Genomic DNA, 22623 nt, shown 5'->3' on the forward strand with positions numbered 1-22623 from the left:
AACACAATTAAAAACTTAGATTGCAAAACCCTTATACCTTCCTAAACATATTCTTGAGTCTGCACAAGCATAACAATCACTCTAAAGGAATGCAAAGCAAACTAGTGAAGCATTAAGACACCCAGTTGTGTTAAACTACAATCTAGAGAATAGTCAACCATAACTTTTTATATAGAAGATATTATGACATAACATCCTAGAAATCAACTCCTTGGTGACTGAAAAAACTATCCTCAGAATTGCAAGGCCAAGCCATACAAGGTAAATAAATGTAGACCAAAATATCAACACCCATACTTAGGAAAACTACACTATTCAACCCTTAGACAATTTTCCTCAACCATACAAGTAAGACCAAAAGCATTTAACTAACCTTCATCTGACTCTTTGAGCATGTAGATATCAATCAATGTGACAACATCCCAAAAATAAAGCATAAAGCATGAGTAGCAATGTTGATCATTTGATTGTTGATGCTTCTGATTCTGATGACTCTTCACATGCTAATGATGACTCCTCCCAAAATGTGGTTGTGCCTCTTACTATTTTTGTGGCTTCCTCTACCCCCTGGTTCTTATGCCTACTAGTGTGGCCTCCTCTAGCCCTGGGGTTTTTACTTTTGTTGCTTCTATTCTGTAGCAATAATCTTCTCTTGTGGTGTATGAACAATCTACTCCAGCTATTGATAGACACTCTAAGGGGATTTCTACCCCCCCCAATCCACTCGCAATGATGCTCTTGATAGTAGTATCAAGCCTGAACTCTTGTTTGTCTTAGGTGAAAATGTAATTCTTCACCTCGCCCCAAACTCTTCCATGTCAAATTGTGGATGATTATTCCCCCTCTTGAGTTGGGATCCTAGCTTTCTACTAATGTTTTGTTGATGCTTTGTTTGGATTTTTAACAACACAACTCTTTTGACCTACTATTAATAGATTGTTCAACCTAAGTTTGTATAGGGTCAAAACCCTTATTTTGTTGCCTTTTCTTTTATGCTGCCTATGAGTTGTTTGTATACAGGATCAACACCCTTGTTTTGCTTCTTTTAAATATAAAAAATAGTGTGTTATAATATGCATACCATATATCTAGACTAATATTCTTCCATGGGTACTACGGTTGGTCTTCTGAACTTACTTTAATCATGTTGTATGTTACTAACTATATCAAACCATCTCTCTCATTAATCTCTATCAAACATGTTGATCTCCCAACATTTCTTAGCCTCTTCAATCATATCAAGCATCCTCTATACAAGTCTGATAGGTCATCAAGTTGACTTGAAGTTGACATCAATGACAACAACATGTTGCACATATTGTCAACTCATATGTTGCATACTGAGCTAATAAGTCTAAGTCTAGGAAATTTAAACACAATATAGAGTTTCTTTACAAAATTGAAATCAACAAGGCTATAGTTAAAACAATTTGAAATTGAAAATAAAGGTAGAACAACTAATTCTTAGTATTCTAAGTTAAGTTAGGAATATTTAGTATTTGTTTCTATCTTATATGCTACTAGGGGTGCAATTGGGAGTCAATTCATCATATCCTCCTTGGATGATTTTACTATTTATCTCATGCAAGAGATCAAGATAAGATTATTTAAATGGGAACTCTAAAAGCCTCTAAGTCACATGTCCTAGCTGCCAACCAAGGAACAAAAGAAAAAAAATGAGAAATAATTAATAATAAGGATAGCAAACAAAAGAATAATAAGGAGAAGGATAAAAATTCATTTTCTCAAAAGAAGCTAATGAGACATAATCTTCTAATGGTGGCAGGCCTAAGAAAGAAAAGGTCAAATATGCCTATTATAAAGGAACTGATCATGGTGAGCATAAATGGTTGAAGAAACAAATTCATCACTTGACACACATTCTTCAAAAGAATAATATCAGCATTCTTGAATTAGTAAAATAGAGTTCAAGTGAGGGGTCTAGCAAGACTAAAGAAAACATCGATAAGAAAGGAAAGGTCAAGACCCTTATGGTAGTTGCTTCACAACCTTCCACTTGGGTTTTGATTCACGTGCATCACACCACATGTATTTATTAAAGGATGAACTTGCATCTCTAGAGTCATGTTTTATGCCTTCTATTTTGATGGGTGATGACATTCTTATTGAGGTGTGTAGGATATGTCTTGTTGATGTGGAGGATGGCACATTATGTGATGTTCTTTATGTTCCCTCGCTATCAACTAATCTAATCTCTTGTTAGTATATTTGATCACTCACATAGGTTCAACTAAGAAGGTTGTGTTATGTCCCAATTTAATGGTAATTTGTGATTTTCATAGTGATTATACAGTTACAATTGGAAAAGAAGATCACTAGTCATAGATTTATCCATTTTATATTTTTATTCTTGATTGACTCCATCTATTTTCTCACTCATTTTGATGGAGTGAGTAACCTGTGGCAACAATGGTTTGGCCACTTGAACTACCACTACTCTCTATAGCTTAGTCAGCATGACATGGTTATTAGATTGCCTCTAATTTTATTTTCCAATGTTTTTAATCAAGGATACATTCATGGAAAGTATCCAAAAGAGAAATTTGACAAGGGAAAAGCTTAGAGGGATTAACAATGTTTGGTGTTGGTACACAATGATTTGGTTGGACTATTTCCACACCCATCTTTTAGTAGATCCTGATACGTTTTAACTTTTATTGATGATTCTTTTAGATATAGCTTTGTATATTTTCTCCAAAAAAAATTAAAGTCTTTGATTCATTCTTATAATTCAAATCATTTTTAAAGAAACAATCTAGAATATCTATCAAAAGTTTGCATACAGATAATAGAGGGAAGATGTTATAAATAGGTTTGATTAGTTTTGTTCTCTAGGGGGAATTAAATTGTTGTATATAATCCACTATAGTCCTTAATAGAATGGAATTGGAAAATAGAAAAAATAGTCCTTCAAAGAAATGGCCAACTATACAATATACTCCAAATCTTTGGCAGCACCATATTGGAAAGAAGCCAACAAATATGCATGTTATATCCAAAATTGAGTCCCTCACAAATTTGTGAAGGGGATAAATCCCTCTCAATATTGGAATAGTTATAAACCCTTAATTATGTTAGACAGTTCGAATAATCGGAAGACAACTAAGAGGGGGGGGTGTGAATCAGTTGTCACGTATTACCAGAACATTTAGAAATTAAAACTTCAACACCAAAACAAAAAATATTAATACCGAGATAGCAGTTAAACCAATTAAGCATAAGCAATAATCAGAGAATAAATACCATCCACATGACACCAAGATTTATACGTGGAAAACCCGGTAAAGGGAAAAACCACAGTGGGAAGCCTACCCACAGTCAAATAATACTTATGTAGTAAGTATGTGAATTACAATTGAGGGGCCTACACTTGTAGGAAGGCCAATAGCCTAAAGCGCACTACTCATCACAAAAGGAGTCTCACTGACTACTTAGAAATCCAGACTACATTTTGGAAAAATGAATGAATTGCAAAGATAGCATAGATCCTATGCCTGAATAGAGTTTTGGTTAAGCTCAATACTTGAGGACTAAATCCTCTTTACATAAACCCAATTCGATCTCCAATGATCGACCAAATCCTCTACCTGAATGATATTATATTATTCGCACATTACATATCCATATCCCATTCCCTGACCATCTGCCATGATGATCTACAATGAGATCTTACATCATATATATACAAACCCTCGACCATAAGCAATCAGGTCGGCAACTAGACAATAAACCAATTACATAATTATAAAACATGTCGGCCTTAGACCAAACAAACAATATCCAACACCTAGGACATCCTGGAAACACATCGAGAGGTCCAATCCACATGTTACATTAAGCCAGTCCATAACCTAGATCAACTGAGACCCAATATAGCTCCACGTGCTAAAGCCATGATCTTCATTCGCCAAGTCTCAAACATGATCACCACCAGCATCCTGAATCAATACTAGAAGCTGCACCAACACCACTTATGTATATCATCAAAGATCTTCATCAAAAGATATGTCGGTGAAACCCTCACCAGAACCACAAACCAAGCTTCCAAGCAATCAAGATAGCATCCAATCACCACACCAAAACCAACTGACTAAATATGAACATGAGTAAGACAATTCCACAACCAAATCATACCGGATCATGCTAGATCCAAACCAACTAGAAACTAATCAACCTACCGGAACCAGAAGGGTGTCGGTAAAGCATCCAAAATGACTAGTGTTGACATCAATGACAAAACATCAATGCAAAACATAATCATTTCCTCCAAATGGCCAACAATCTCCCCCATTGGCATTAATGGAAACACTAGATGTGAAAAACATCTAAGTACTAAGAAATGCCAAACAAGTCTCCCCCAATGGAAGACAACCAACAATCTCCCACATAAGGATATAGCAATGAAGTCTTGAAACAAAGACCAAACTCCCCCTGTGAATAATATCTCTGTAAAGATCTGAATTACACATATATCCCCCCCTAATGTATACAATTATTTTTCACATCAAGCCATAAATCTGACAAAAATACCAAAGCAAAAACATAAACCACTGAATCACAAAGCTAACTACTCCCCCTGAGCAGTAGCATCCCCACATCAGTGCTAGAATGAATAATATCTCTAATAATACATATCGGACTGATGTCAAAACACATCAATCAGTTCTTTGTCAGAGGGGCAAAAACCCCTAACCTGTCTCTCAGGTGTACTCAAATGGTTCTTAGGAAAAGGTTTAGTGAAAATATTTGCAATCTGCTCTTTAGTGTTCACAGAAACCAATATAGCTTCATTTTCTTCCACCTTCTCCTTCAAAAAGTTATACTTGATAGATATGTGCTTTGTCTTAGAGTGAAATACCGGATTCTTTGATATATCAATAGAAGCAGAGTTATCGCAGTGAATAACTATCGGTCCAGTGCAATGCACTTTGATATCCTTCAACATTTTCTTCAACCATAGAACCTGTGTACAGTTAGTAGCAACAGCAACATACTCAGCTTCACTATTTCTTGTTGATCGATGAAACCAACTTCTTTCCAAAAAAGAAAGCTCCACCAGAAGTACTTCTCCAGTCATCAACATCTCCAGCCCAATCAGCATCTGTATATGCACATAAAGTAAAGTCATCATCTTTAGGGTACCATAAACCATATTCTGATGTACCTTGCAAGTATCTAAAAATCCTTTTTACCGCACTCTCATGATTTTCTCTAGGGTCACTCTGAAATCTAGACGCAATACAAACAACATTCATTATGGCAAGCCTAGTCTGAGTCAAATAAAGCAAACCTCCAATCATAGATTTGTATCTTGTAGGATTTACCAGTGCAGAAATATCTTTCCTTGTCAATTTCTCACTTGTAACCATAGGAGTACTTACCGATTTAGAATCTCTCATACCAAATTTCTTCAACAATTCCCTAGCATACTTAGTTTGACAGATGAAAATACCTTTATCAATCTAAGTAATCTACAAACCTAAGAAAATTTTCATTTCCCCAATCATAGACATTTCAAATTCCTTCTCCATATTCTTTAAAGAAAATTTCATGCACAACTTATCTCCACCTCCAAAAATAATATCATCAACAAATACTTCAATAATCAGTATATCATCATCACTTATCTTATAATATAAATTAATGTTAGCATTACCCTTAGTAAAACCAAGCTTCAAAAGATATTTATCCAACCTTGCATACCAAGCTCTCAATGCCTATTCCAATCCATATTAAGCTTTTTTTAACCTGCAAACCATGTTTTTATCATTTGATAGTAAAAAAACATCAGGTTGCTCAATATAAACTTCCTCATCAAGATCCTCATTCAAAAATGCACACTTAACATCCATCTGATAAACCTTGTAGTTTTTATGGGCAACATAGACAAGAAATAATCTTACAGCATCAATCTTAGATACAAGTACAAAAGTCTCTCCATAATCAATTCCTTCCTTTTGAGAATATCCTTTACAAACCAATCTAGCCTTATTCCTTACAACTTGACCATGCTCATTCAATTTATTCCTAAAAACCCATTTAGTTCCAATAACATTCTTATTTTTAGGCCGGGGAACCAAAATCCATGTGTTATTCTTCTCAATCTGATCTAAATCTTCTTCCATAGCTTTCAACCAATATTCATCTTTACATGCCTCAATTATTGATACCGGTTCAATTTGAGAAATTAAACATACCTCATTAGTTGCTAGTCTTCTTCTTTTCATCACTCCATTGTTTGTATCCCCAATGATTTGATCTTCTGAATGATTGAATCTCACATACCTAGGAGTCTTCGGACTCTTTGTTCCTCTTCTCAGTTCTTCAGTTACTGTTGAATTTTTGAATACTGCCAGAGTAACTAGTCCAACACTTTGTTCCAATAAAGATGCTACTGGTTCAAATATAATTATTTCCACCGCCGGTTCTTTCCCATAAACTCTTATTTGACTTCTATTCAGCTCATCCACCTTCACATTAGCACTCTCCACAATTCTCTGCAATCTCTTGTTATAACATCTATATGCTTTGCTTTCTTTAGAATAACCAATAAATATGCCTTCATCACATCTAGGATCAAATTTGCCAACGATGTCATCTCTCCTGATATAACATTTACTACCAAATATTTTGAAATACTTAACTGTAGGTGTATTGCCAAACCATAATTCATAAGGTGTCTTACCGGTTTCTCCTTTGATATGTACTTTTTTGAATGTATAAACCATTGTGCTCACTGCTTCTTTCCAGTAGATATGAGGTAGACTAGCTTCCATCATCATTGTTCTATCAGCATCCAACATAGTTTTGTTCTTCCTTTCCACAACTCCATAATGTTGAGGTGTCCGAAGAACAGAAAATTGTCTCCTTATACCACGCTTCTCACAAAAATTGTTAAACTCACCAGATGTGAATTCTCCACCATGATCTGACCTCAAACATTTAATCTTCAATCCTATCTCAGTTTTCACTTTAGTCTTAAAGATTTTAAACTTTTCAAATGCTTCAGATTTTTCCCTTAGAAAAGTAACCCACATCATTGTAGAATAATCATCAATCATTAGCATGAAATATCTATCATTTTGAAAACTTTTAACTCTAGCAGAGCCACACAAATCAGTATGAGTAAGATCAAAAACATCATTAGATTTATCTTGTATACTCCTAAAATAGGTTCTGACCTATTTACCCATTTGACATTCTCTACATATCGGATTATAGGGCTTCACAATCTTATGTATATCTCTAACTGCCTTAGTTGAACTGATATTCACAATGTAATCAAAATTTACATGACACAACCTCTTATGCCATAGCCAACTCTCATCAATTTTTGCAATCAAACATGTCTTCTCACTGGGATTCAAATGAAATATAGTACCTTTTGTCTGTGTACTGGTCGCAATCTCCAAACCAGATCTGTTAATGATTTTGCATTTTCTATCCTTGAACTGTAATTGAAATCCCTTATCTACCAATTGTCCTACACTCAAAACATTAGCCATTATTTCTCCTTTGATATGTACTCTATTAAATGTATAAATCGTTGTGCTCACTGCTTCTCTCCAATAGATATGAGGTAGACTAGCTTCCATCATCATTTTTCTAGAAGCATCCAAGATAGTTATGTTCTTCCTTTCCACAACTCCATTCTGCTTAGGTGTCCGGGGAGCAGAAAATTGTCTCCTTATACCATGCTTCTCACAAAAGTTATTAAACTTAACGGATGTGAATTCTCCACCATGGTCTAAGCTCAAACATTTAATCTTCAATCCTGTCTCAATTTCCACTTTAGCTTTAAAGATTTTAAACTTTTCAAAAGCCTTAGATTTCTCGCTTAGAAAAGTAACCCACATCATTCTAGAATAATCATCAATGATTAGCATAAAATATCTATCACCTTGAAAACTTTTAACTCTAGCAGGGCCACACAAATCAATGTGAATAAGATCAAGAACTTAATTAGATTTATCTTGTATACTCCTAAAATAGTTTCTGACCTGTTTACCCATTTGACATTCTTTACATACTGGATTATAGGGTTTCACAATCTTAGGTATATCTCTAACAACCTTAGTTGAACTGATCTTCACAATGCAATCAAAATTCACATGCCACAGACTTTTATGCCATAGCCAACTCTCATCAATTTGTGCAATCAAACAAGTATTCTCACTGGGATTCAAATGAAATATATTACCTTTTGTCTGTGTACCGGTTGCAATCTCCAAACCAGATCTGTTAATGATTTTGCATTTTCCATCCTTGAACTGTAATTAAAATCCTTTATCTACCAATTGTCCTACACTCAAAAGATTATGCCTTAAACCTTCAACATAATAAACATTATCAGTATTGTTCTTACCATCCAATAATATAGTTTATTTTTCTTTCATCATACATGCTTTGTCATCTCCATATCTAACGAGACTGCCATCAAATTCTTGCAAAGATAAAAACTTGCTTTTATCTCTAGTCATTTAATGTGAACAACCATTGTCAATTACCCATTCATCCTTGTCTTCAATTTTAGCAGCAAGTGCCTTCTCTTCAGGTACATTCTCTTCCAGTGCTGGAACATCTTCCTTGATAGCCAGGAACACCTATTCCTTCTCGTTGTCGGAACCACTAGCAAAATCTTTTCTCGGTTCATCATGAAAACTAGTAATGCCTTCCTCATCCGCTATTTAGCATGATTTGTCTTTATTTTTCCTATACTTATACTTACCTCAATATCCAGGGTTAGGCTTAAAATATGTTCTAACTCTTTCTTCAAATCTTGAATTCCTTTCAGGACATCTAGATGCAAAATGACCAATCTTATTACATGCAAAACATTTAAAAGGTACTTTTCCTTCATACTTACTTCCTATCGGTCCTTTAGGTACTCTTCTAGCAAATAGTGCTACAAGTTGCTCAAACTCATCATCTTCTCTATTCATATCATCCAATTCCTTTGCATATAAAGCTTTCCAATCTTGCTTACCGGTTGCTGATGTAGATGCATGAAAAGCAAGTTCAGTCTTCACATCTCCAGAAGGTCCAAATTCTTCAAGCTCAAAAGCAGATAATTTACCAACCAAGGAAACTCTTTGCTGACAGATGTATTAGCCATTGTTCTCAACTCATTAATAGCAGTAGCCTTCATCTTCTAAGCTGGTGGTAGGGCTCTCAGAACTTTAGAAACAATTTCATCTTCACTCAGAGTTCCACTACAACATTTAACTCCCATAACAATCTCATTTACCCTTTCCATGAATAAAGTAATCCTTTTATCTTTTTCCATCTTCAGGTTTTCATATCTCACCCGGTAACCATCAATTTTAGCAATCTTAACAGTAGGGTCACCTTCATTAAGAGTCTCCAACTTATCCCATATAGCCTTTCCAAATGATTTATCAGTTAATCCCATTAGTTACTAATCAAAAAGTGCACACAAGAGGGATTATCTTTCTCTACAATCATTCTCAATATCCTTATCCAAATTTGTCGAAGGAGGATTGCCAGATGTTGGATTATGAGGTGTAACACCATTTTGTGTGATCTCCCAAATCTCCTTGCCAAGACATCTTAGATGAGTCTCCATCTAAATCTTCCATACTGTGTAATTTGTTCCATCAAGCCTAGGAATATCTCTCTGAAAGATAGCTCCAGATGAACTGGATGAACTTGAATTGTTAGTCGCCATAGGATCTTCCTCAAGCGATTAAGCTTTCTGTAGAGAGGACCAAGCTCTGATACCAATTGTTAGACAGTTCAAATAACCGGAAGACAACTGAGAGGGGGGGGTGAATCAGTTGTCACAGATTACCAGAACATTTAGCAATTAAAACTTCAACACCGGAACCCAAAACATTAATACCGGAATGCTTAAACCAAATACCGGAATAGCAGTTAAACAAATTAAGCATAAACAATAATCAGAGAATAAATGCCATCCACATGATACCAAGATTTATACGTGGAAAACTTAGTAAAGGGAAAAACCACGGTGGGAAGCCTACCCACAATCAGATAATACTTATGCAGTAAGTATGTGAATTACAGTTGAGGGGCCTCCACTTGTAGGAAGGACAACAGCCTAGAGCGCACTGCTCATCACAAAAGGAGTCTCACTGACTACATAGAAATCCAGACTACAATCGAGAAGAATGAATGAACTGCAAAGATAGGATCTCCTATGCCTGAATACAGTTCCAGTTAAGCTCAATACCGGAGGACTAAATCCTCTTTACATAAACCCAATTCGATCTCGAATGATTGACCAAATCCTCTACCTTAATGATATTACATTATTCGCACATTACATATCCATATCCCATTCCCTGACCATATGCCATGATGATCTACAATGAGATTTTACATCATATATATACAAACCCTCAACCATAAACAATCAGGTCGGCCACCAGACAATAAACCATTTACATAATTACAAAACATGTCGGCCTTAGACCAAACAAATAATATCCAACACCTAAGACATCTTGGAAACACATCGAGAGGTCCAAACCACATGTTACATTAAGTCAATTCATAACCTAGATCAACCGAGACCCAATATAAGTCCACACGCTAAAGCAATGATCTCCATTCGCCAAGTCTTGAACATGATCACCACCAGCATCTTGAATCCATACCCGAAGCTGCACCAACACGACTTATGCATATCATCAAAGATCTTCATCAAAAGATCTGTCAGTGAAACCCTCACCGGAACCACAAACAAGGCTTCCAAGCAATCAGGATAGCATCTAATCACCAGACCAAAACCAACTAACTGAATATGAACATGAGTAAGCCAATTCCACAAACAAATCATACCAGAGCATACCAAATCATGCCGAATCCAAACCAACCAGAAACTACTCAACCTACCGGGACCAGAAGGGTGCTGGTATAGCATCCAAAACAGCTAGTGTTGACGTCAATGACAAAACATCAATGCAACACATAATCAGTTCCTCCAAATGGCCAACAAATTAAGCATTTTTTATCGTTTGGTTCTAGTGCATGGAATCCCATTCCAATAGAGACATGCAAGGCCATGGATCCACAAAATAAGCCCTAAATATTTGTTGGATACCTAGATGATATCAAAGGCTATAAGATGCTAGATCTTACCACTCATGAGTTGTTCATTGGGAGCAGTGTTTTTTAAAGATAGATATTCAAGTTCTTGTCATACTTCCCCATCCACTATCACATTGGAGATATTGTATCATGATGATAGCTCTTTAGAGGATTTTAATCCTCCTAATATTGATGAGGATTCCTCTTCCCGCACTTTAGATAATGAAAATGATAATGAGAATTCACATTTTTCTCCCAGCCATCATTTAGAGTTTCATTATTCTTCTTCATGCTCACTAGCCACAACAACTATTTGGGCTCATAAAATATTTGAGTTAGTTAATGATTGGGTTTGTGATCCTTCAAATGCTAAAATAACAAGGTCTTCATTTTAGTAGGATCCATGTTGATTCATTTCTTTAGCTTTTGACCTACATTTTTTTAGAGAAACTTCAAGTATCCTTGAGTGGGATGCAACTATGTAGGAAGATTATGATTCCTTGGAGAGGAACCAGGCGAGTGCACCAAGATGGAGGGACCAAAAAGTTGCCAAAAACGTTTTTGGCCCCCATCAGGCCCTTTGGCATGCACTAAATAGGGCACGTGCCTTATTTGGCGGTCACCAAATGTGAAGGGCATTATAAAAAACAAAAATAAAAACATTTTCATTTCCTCATTTTTTTACTGAAGATATAGTTGCAACATCCAAACTGTGCATGCCAAATTGAGACCACGTTCTTACTCCTAGAGGTGTGAGATTGTCATCAAAATGGTACCATGATGTTGAGGGGATTGAAGAAGTATGTATTTATAATTTTTTACTCTCAAATTTTGTTTAAATTATTGATTAAATTAGGTTTTTAAATTGAAATTTGTTTTAAATCTCAGGAATTCAAAATTCATCTGAGAATATTGAAAACCCACCACCACCTCCTCATCAAGAGCCTTCTTAAGAAGAGGCACAACCAACCCCTCCCTCAACTCCTAGACACTCCCCAAGCACACAAGAAAAGATATTAGGGAAAATTGAAAACAACAAAAAACAACTTGAGGAGTTGATAAATAGGCTTAAAGATCCTAATTCAACAACCTCTCATAGGACAAGCCTTGTAGAGTCACTGCAATCTATTGTAGCCCATGTGGGTTGAGTGAGTGGTCAAATTAATATGTGGTCCAACAAAAAAGAAGAACAAAAATAATTTTATGCAAACAAATTATCATATGATGAAGTAAAGAAAAAGAAAACAAAAAGTTGACTTGCGTGCAGATTTCACAGACCCTCGAACCAATCAACCCTTATAGCCTGGATGCAAGAGGTTCCCTATCCATTAGTGCCACTACAAACGGATAAGGAATAAATTTTGGGATAGGTGGTGGATGGTTTTCAATCAGCCAACATGTAATAATCATGAGGTGCCTCAGTACTTTTTAAGGAAACACTATTGTGAGTTTGTCCTCGATGAGATCCCTAACTATTTTGACTACCTAAATTTGTAAGATAGGGGTGGGGGATCCTCACATGACAGAGAAGGGACACAACATGATCCAAACATGGCACTGAGACCCTTGGGTAGACCTATGATGTAGCATGTGACTGTTCCTTCCATTGTGAAGGATAGTGTTGAGGTGGATACCTTAGAGTCCATTAGCTCGCTAACTTAGACCCTCATACAGTATGTCAAGCCTCTAGTACATGTTAATAAGGGTGAATCTTGGAGGCCTCAAGTTCCATCTCACTACTATTAGTCATGCAGGTCCCTTTGCACTTATGACCCTGATAGAAGTTAGCATGTACCTATACAGCAACCATCTACTACAAAGAATATGGTCATAACAGATTCTTTATTGAATGAGACATTTGGTATTGATACCCAGGTAAATTTTTGCAAGTTCATTTAATTTATTTATTAAATTTTATTTTGAACTGTTAAAATAACTAAATTAGTACAATGATTGTGATAAAAAACCAAGGTCAGAGTCTTTAAAATGCCTGTGACATTCCAACATCCACATTTTATACAGCGAGTGATCAAGTATGTATCCAGTAAATAATCCAATTATTACATGTTAATAGTCAACATTTTATGAATGGTTTTCTCATAAGTCACTTTGGATGTCGAATAGTTTGATGTTGGATCTTCAACATCGACACCTTGTAGTGAAGTTCGTCGAGGCACTTACACTGAGGTAACCTTTATTCATTAATGGCGTTGTAAAATAATTTTAGGCAGTTTTGATAATTGAACAATAGTTGTTGTTTCATTTTCAGTTGTTGGCATTAGATACTCCTCCTGATGCTCATGTTACATTGGATTGCGGTGTTGTTGCATTAGTAGTAAGTTCAGAAGCTTTGACAAAGGTATGAGACAGATTAGTAAATTTCACTTGTTATTTTAATGGTCTATTATTGAAAATTATAATGGTACTCGTATGTAGTTTAATTTTTATCTTAATGCTTGTTGTATGACCTTGTCACTCCTAAGCATAAGCGTTCCCCCGTTGTAGATGAACATCGTGATTATATGTATTAGTGAAGTCTAGATAGGAGGAATAGTGAGCGCATTTGAAAGATGCCAACATCGCATACATCTCCATCCTTGCGGCAATCGAAAGACTTTTGTGATATATTTCCTCATGCTAGTGGGAAATTAGTAGACTAGGGGCCTTTGTTGTATGCCTATAAGGCATTTTTTAGCATATGTTTTGTATTATGAATATGTGACATTTTATGTCTGTATGGCTTTTGGCAAGCCTGTATCACTATATTGCATATATATGTTAAACTCTTATTGACATGAAACATTGTATGAATTTATGAAATTTTTGGTTAATGCAAATCATATTACAACTATTATCCATAATCATATATACATTTGATGATTGAAATTAAGATTCTCTAATTGTATCAACATTTTTCTATGTGAGATATTATATATTCTATTTTATCTATAATTATTGTTACATTTTTAATTGAAATCAATTATTTTTCCATAATTCAACTTCATAAGTTGGTAACTAGTAAGTATTTTGTAGTTTCATGCCTAGAATTTCAAGTTTGTCATAGTCCATGGAGACATGCAGATTGTATCTTGCATTCTAATTAAGAGTGAAAAGTCGATACAATATATGAATTTGCTTAACATAGTCCTAATGAAGTTAAATCGTATATCTTAACAAGGTTATGACATGTGTAATCAAACTGTGAGAGTCCTAAATAGCCTATGATTGTCCTAGTGAACCTATCATTATCCTAAGAATGTAACATACAGTAGTAATGAACCTATGAGTATCCTAGAAAAATTGTGACAATCTTAACAATGAAGCTAAGACAGTCCTAATGAAGTTATGATAATCCTAGATTTTTATGAACATCTTATTTGTGCATAAATGTATAAATCATCATCATGCTAAGAAAATGATCAGGTATAAGAATGCAAGTTACAATATGTACCCTCTTGAATGCCTAGGTTGTAACTAGGTTCTCCAAGATGAAAAATACTATTTGAAGTTTGTTGCAGTCCATGGAGACATGAAGACCCTTACAAAAGTCCCCTTGGAAGAATTAAAAAAGAGAAAGATTCTTGATAGTTATAGGTTTACAAAAAAGTATGCCAAGTTTCATACTTATCCCACACGTGTAGACTGTATTTTTGTGAATTTGAGTGCTTGAATGAGTTATTTCTATTAGAAGAGTGTTTATATGTGATATATATGTCTATTTATGCATTCTTTATCAATCTTAGGGGTTGATCGCTCCATTTGATCTCTGCTATCCTAAAATAGTCCTAAAAAGATGCCTAATTTGAATGCAAGCAACAATTTTTCGTCTATTTTGTACAAAACAACTCTATCTAATTTTCACATATGTTTAATAAGGGTAAAAAGGGTACCTCAAATGGGTCTTGGATCTTAATTCTTAGGTGCATGAAGGAAATTATGGCAAAAAAAATGAATTTTATAAATTGAAGAGAACATATGGCTAAGATATAGCTCGAAACGATTGGGCAACTTGGTGAGTGAAATAAGAGCATGCCTAGCATAAACCCAACCTCCTATACATGCTCACGTTGATGGTTTGTGCCCACAAAAAACATAAAGAAAGTTAGGGTATATTACAATTTTTCATTAATGCATTTGACTTTTTTGTTGCAACAGAAAAAGTGTTAGCATGAGCAAATGAATTTGAGTATTCAAAATATGAGAGGTTTTTGGAGAGGGGCATCACACAACCTCATAGATTTAGATGACTCATTTTTATGTTTCATAGATTACGAGAAACACATTGTGAGTGTTTGACAATTTTCACACTTTGAGCACTTAAGAGAACGTGTCGCTAGGGTGTGGCTCAAAACGATCAAGGGACTTGGTGAGTGAAATAGGAGCATGCCTAGCATAAACCCAAGATCTCAGACTTGCTCATGCTAACGAATTGTGCCCACAACGAGTAGAAAGAAAAATAGGGTATATTACAACTTTTCATTGGATGCATCTAATGTTTTTTGTTGCAATAGAAAAAGTGTCAACACGAACAAATGAATTTGAATAATCAAAAAATGAGAGGTTTTTGTACAGGGGCATCACATGACCTTGCAAGTTTAGATGAATCATTCGTATGTGCTACAGGTTTCAAGAAATGTGTCATCAAAGTTTTACAACTTTCACAATTAGTGCATTGAAGAGAATGTGTGGCTAGGGTATGGCTTGAAATGATCGGGCAAATTGAAGAGAAAAATAGGGGCAGTGATTTATTTAATCATTAATTTAGTCATATATTTAGTCATTACTTTAGTCATTAATTTAGTCATTAATTTAGTCATTAATTTTTGTTAAGTGGTCATTTATTTAGTCATTGTCATCATTAATTGTTGTCAATTGGTAGTAAATATAATCATGATATGAATAATTTATTAAATACCATAAATTTTATAATGCAAAAATAACATAATAAACTTGAACTGAAACATAAAAGTAAATAAAAATATTACATATACGAACAAGATACAACATACTTAAAATAAAAGATTGATTCAACATCATAATAAATAAGGTAATCTGCAATGAAAAAATATAATATATATATATAAGATGTCTAAGTTGTGTAGGAGTGAATAAAATATAATAAAAAATGTCGAAATAGTCTAAAAGTTTCCAACTCTTTCAAATACACCATGATAATTAAGACCCCTTAACAACACATTCAAAATAAAGCATAAAGCAGTGAGCCAAGATGTCTAACAACTAGTACATGATAAAAATTATCAACTATGTCATTTTTTATAAATATTTTAGTGCCTACCGTGTGAAGGTTCCCTCTTTCTCTTTCAGACAAACAACTTCATCTATTTTGTCTTCATAAGCAAGGGATATATTACTTCTGCCCTTTAAAAAGTTTACATTTGCATCTTTTGTTCCTTTCAAATTGACTCCATGTATAATAGATAGGGAGTGAATCCACCCAATGCCCACAACAACACCATCAAACGGATCCAACACCCTAACTTTATCCCTTTCTTTGAGTTTATCAATACATTTATGCAAAAAAAATAAAAATAACACGTTATATTACATAGGTAATGATTACTCTTGTTTGCATGATAAAACAACCATTACTTAAATAGTTCTTGCATGTGTGTTAAAATAATTGCAAAAGGAAATTTTCAAAAATAATTGCAATGATTCTATAGTTGAAACAAAAGACATTGTAACAACTTCATGAGTGTTATAGAAAGATGTTGAATCATTCACACGAAAGCTATCGAGAAATGTTGTAGAAACTTCATGCAATATTAGATTGTCACTAGTGAAATGAAAAAGTATGCCTAACATAATAGATAGTGAAATAGAAAGCTAAGACTTGATAGTGATAAGGTTTCACTGATTCAAGTCAAATGAAATGTCAAAGTGAATATTTCAGTCAATAGGCTTCAGTGCAAGCATTTATGCTCTGAAAATTGTCAACCTCCCGGATATTATTTTTCGTCATGCTTTCCAGACACGTTTTCAAATTTTGGTATTTGTGTTTGACAGGCACCGTATTGTTTTGCAGGCAAGGTTTCTGATCGCATGCAAAACTCAACGCAAGTTGCAAAGGCAAATAATAAATAATCGTAGACTCCCTTTAACGGTAAGAACTATTATTATTTTTATTATTATTATTATGTGGCAAACGTTTAAGGGAAAGGACATTTAATGCGATTTATTAGCATTAATGTTCACGTTACATGCCTATGGTTTTCAAATTTCGGTATTTGTGTTTGACGGGCACCATATTGTTTTGCAAGCAAGGTTTTTGGTGGCGTGCAAAACTCGGTGCAAGTTGGAAAGGCAAATAATAAATAATCGTTGACTCCCATTAAATGCAACTGTTATTATTATTATTATGTGGCAAACGTTTAAGGGAAAGGACATTTAATGCGATTTATAAGCATTAATGTTCGCATTACATACCTATGGTAATTGCGAAAATAACAAGTTTATTGTCGAAGGCAAGCTCTTTCAAGTAAGTTTTGAAATTTGTTTTCTGGAGCAGGGTGTTGTCTGGAGCAGACCTGTCACGGCGAGTAGATTAGTTGTAAGGTTCATATTCTATTTGCATTTGGGCTGAGTTTGTTCTCTTGCATTTTTTTGTTTTCTTTGATGCAATATGTGAACTATGGGTTGCTAACAGCTGTCCAAAATCAAGGGTAGAGTGTTGGATGCGAGAAGAAGGTTGTATCGAGTTTCTAGTTGTGGTCTTTCACTCCTCTTGCGCGTCAAAGAGAGTGTCGAAGAGGTTTACAAGTAGGCATTACTTCTACATTGACCTTATCACAACCTGCAATTTTACTTTTGCATAGACTTTATGACTACCTGCAATCTATTGTGGGTTTTAGCTCTTTGTTGATTACGTGGATAAGGGCCTTAAGGCAAACTACCTGTTTCAAATTTTATAGGGTTTTAAGGAATAAATGCCTATTGAGATTTGTATTACCGTCATTACTGCAATGCAGAGTTCTTTGTTGGAAAACAAGTTTGGATTTTTTTTTCTAGTTCTTTAAATTTGAAATTGAGTTTTCAAAAATTACAGGATACTACAACTTTTCAGAACGTCTTCACCCATCTATAATAAACTGTGATTATTAGCAAAACATGGCAACTATACACCAATTCAAGTTTCCTTAACACGATTTGTAAACCCCATATCAAGCAAAATTCTGGGTTTAGAAATTAAAAAGCAATTCAAGATTTAGATTTACTGTCTCTGAAAGCCTATATTAATTGTCTGGAAAACAAGAAAGCGAAAAGTAAGTGGTGGCTTTCGCTAAAACAATATATTCAATCATGAAAAAGCAAAGCAAAATGAGAACAATTGATCCTCAATAGCTACGACAACAGTATCACCCAGAGTGTTATGTAAAAATGTTAGCAATATCATTTTTTTTCCTAATATTGATTAAAGTTTCTTGATATTTTTTTTGCTATCATGGTATGGATTTTTTGTCCACTTTTACACTAATGATTGGGCATTCATGGGAAACTTCTATTTCACAATCTGATATAGATTTACTTGTCAGTTATAGTTTAGATGCTCAATTGGGTGGGTATGTGCACACTCTATTCCCGATAGTCATGTTATAAACCCAGTTTACAAGTTTGTAGAGCTCTAGACTGTTTTCGATGGCTACTACAGTTCTCTTTGATAATGGTAACCTTTGTTGATGTACCCTTCATGGATCTCACACTATTGGAGCTTCTTTCCATTGATTGTCTATGCCATTGCTTCTTTGCATTCCTTTTTGTCACAGTATAGTATATAACTATCTTTGTTAGAATAAGACTATGTTTTGAACTCTTGGCAATGAATTTGTGACTGTGTTTATCATTGTTTTTCCTTGCTTTATGCTCTGTCATTTCCTTCTTTTTGGTCTATATCTTTCCCATTGCGACAACAAGGAAGTGAATGAATTTTTTTTCGCTCTATCATATGAGTGTTGAATGTAGTGGTTGATCCCATGTAGGCTACTTTGATATGAGAATGTCTTTTGTTTATATTTTCCTTTTGACAATCATTACTTCTTTCATGCTCTTTGTTCTAAGCCTATGACTTCTTCTAACAGTGAAATGACACTGAATTTGTATCATTTCTACCTTTGCAACTTAGTTTTTGTGCCCATTTTGAGGGAATGTTTTGATTAGCCAATTGGTTTTATTTTGTAACATCTTTCACTAGGAAAGTTGACTCATACTGCAAAAAACAACTTCCAAACAGTTCAAACAATCCTAAATAAGTAACAATCTTTAACCTATTTGTGCATACTGCGGAGTCCTGGGCCTGTTTTGAGTTTTCTAATAAAGCTCTAAAATGATGATGATGCTAATTGTAAGCAGTCATTTCTGACACACACACACACACACACACACACACACACACACACACACACACACACACATATATATATATATATATATATATTTATATATGTTTATGTTTCTGTAAAAATTTTACTCTATCCAAGGAGTAATATTGCTCTACTTTTATGGTTAACAGATAGGAGTGTCATGGTTATTCCCTAATTAACAATTTTGAAAGCAGTGACATTATGTGAGATAATGGTGCTCTTCCTATATGCTTAGATACAAAGCTGTGAAGAATAACATTTTGTTGAATGTAAATTGTAAGTCAAAAAGTTCATATGAATGAGCTGAATAGATGGATAGTCCAAGTGGATATGGGTTGATTCCAAACAAGAGAGGAGTAAACTCAATAAAACAGATACAATTGGGAAAGATATTTTGCAAAATAAGGGGATTAAAAATAGTTGATCGCATTGCAAATTTTCTTTATATGCGAGACCATGTTTCTTTCGTGCACACCCTCATGAATTCTTAAACTAAGGAAATTGACTTTGTTGACACTCATACCACTGCCAACATTTATATATGTATATATGTGTGTACATATATATGTGTGTGTATATATGTGTGTGTGTGTGTTGTAATAACCCACTATACTTTACACAACAAAATTTTGGCCTCTTTTTTTTTTCATTTAATCATTGTGTTTGATTCAATTGCATACTCTGGGCATCTATCCATTTGGATTAGGCATTCATCCATCTAGGATGAGCATCTAACCATACCAGTTAGGCATATGTCCGTACGAAACATAAGGTTTCATCTATCCAATACGGGATAGGCATCTACCCATACGGGGTAGGCATCTATCCAATTGGGATAGGAGGTGCTCTGGCCAGAGACTTAGACTTATCGAGACCATTCGGGTCCTGAGTCACTCACTAAGTACTACACTCCTCTAATAGGAATGCACTGAGGTCGCCGTCCTTAGGAGAAAACAAAATAACATAATGCAAGCATGAATTCCGCCTCGGGAAGTCAAGCGAATCCATATGGGATTCCTTCCGAGTATGCATTGAATTACTTTTTCTTTTATTACACTTATCTTTCAAATTAGGATTCTTCGCAATCCTTCTTCTTACCAAATCCTAGACCCCATCCACAAACGCCTAAGTACTAGGGACAACTTCATCCCTAGACTACCTACATATCCGTTTCAGAACGGGATCAAGGCGTAAAGTATGTAGTTCTATTTTCTAATCTATGGTTTAATGTAAACTTTTTGGTGGGTACGCAACCCTTTCTAGGGTCAATGTCCCAAACAGTTTCTCTACCGTTGCTACCCACAATGGTAGCTCTATAGCAAAAAGGCTCCAGGTGAGCTCATGCTTGTGGCCTAAAACAACTAGGTCCTATTTTCTATTAAATACGTCACCCTTAATCTATTATCAAGATAGATAAATTCCAAAGTATCGCACACCGCCAAACCCTAATGGGGTTTTCTAAGGTTTAATTGAGCGGATGTAAATTCATTTAAAAATTAATCTTTTTAGATTATCGATCCAAGGGGGATTACCCCCCCTTTGGATTTTAACTTCCAAATGACCCTTATTTCTCCCCGACGATGCCACAGACGCCGTTATTGCAGTTTTATTAAGCGTTAAGTGCAGTAGTTCAACACGACGGCATTACTCGTAAGTGTGAACCAGAGGCACCATAGATACCGAACGCCGCTAATTTTTGGTTTCAACTCCTCTTGTTTAGTTTTCTAACTAGGAATTTAACTTTGAATTCATGAATCCTAAAAGAAGCAATATACCAATACAATTATGAAAAAGAGACTATTATATACAAGGAATTATTGCTTGAATTTAAAAACTAAACTATGAATTTTACGTAATTGAAAGGAACATAAACAAATCAACTACTTGGAATAGTATTTTCTGAGAAGAAAAGTTGTGATAATTAAAAATTTGAAAACTTAAACGAAATACATGAAATTACTAATTGCTTGGAAACCATGATACTTTCAAAGATAACTTATGAAAATTATTTGAATTACTTGCAAGATATAATTGTTTTGGACAAACCATTACACAATAAGTATGAATCCTAGTATTAATTTGCTTGAAAGAAAATTAAATGATTGAATAGCAAGAATTTGGAAATGAATTTTAACACCTACTTGTTTGAAGTGAAAAGTACTTAATAATAATCCCAACTAATTCTTACATATGAAGTAATACAATTTTCATTTACAAATGATAACACTACTTCAAATGTGAATCCTAATACTTGAAAGGTACTAAATTACTTGAAATAGAATTTAAATTATCAAATAATTATATTTTGGAAATGAATTTAATACTCACTTGTTGAAGGGAAAAGGAAACAACTATTCAACAATAAGCTTCAATTAACCACACTATTCTTAGTTACTAATTGTTTGAAAAAGAGATTAGACAAGAGTGTAAACACTTGCTAGTTAACCAAGTAAATAATACTAAGTCTCCTAATAAGCAATTATAATTAATAAACTTCTAGTTGCTTTTGAACTAATACCTTCGCAAGATTATAAAGTGATAACTAATTACTCCTTCCACTTGAAGTAACGTTAACTTTATCGTTGGGTACATTCTACAAATAATAACTTTATCAATTTCAAATACTGCGAAGGGAGCTAATGTTTGCTCCTTAAATTACCCTCAATTAGAATTGTTATTTAATTTTCTAAGTGATCACGGAGTAGGTTTCTTGAAACTCATTTGCTAAAACAATTTCGGTTTTGAATAAACTCTCTTTGCATCCTAATTAGTACTATTACCATATGAATATTTAACTATGCAATTCACCTCTAAATTTAATGTTTATTAAATTTATCCTTACTAATTACTTGTATTATTAAGTGTAACTTTTCCTTTTTACTAGTCTTATGTTTCTTTTAGCTAGAAGATAAATGATTTTAACTATTAAAAGAAGTGACTATTCACAATGCCGTATATACTCATATCTTGGAATCTAATAAAGAAACAAATCAAATAATCAACCTTTCCAATTGAGACAAACTTTGTCTAACATTAATTCATATTGCTGAAATACCTAAAAAGGTTACTATGAATCTAAACACATTTACTTGTTAGGTAAATTCCTTTAACATTTGATGCTTGTACTAATTGAAATATACAAAAAATAGTT

This window comes from Cryptomeria japonica, chromosome 10 (genome assembly GCF_030272615.1).
Source record: "Cryptomeria japonica chromosome 10, Sugi_1.0, whole genome shotgun sequence".
In the NCBI taxonomy this organism is placed as follows: domain Eukaryota; kingdom Viridiplantae; phylum Streptophyta; class Pinopsida; order Cupressales; family Cupressaceae; genus Cryptomeria; species Cryptomeria japonica.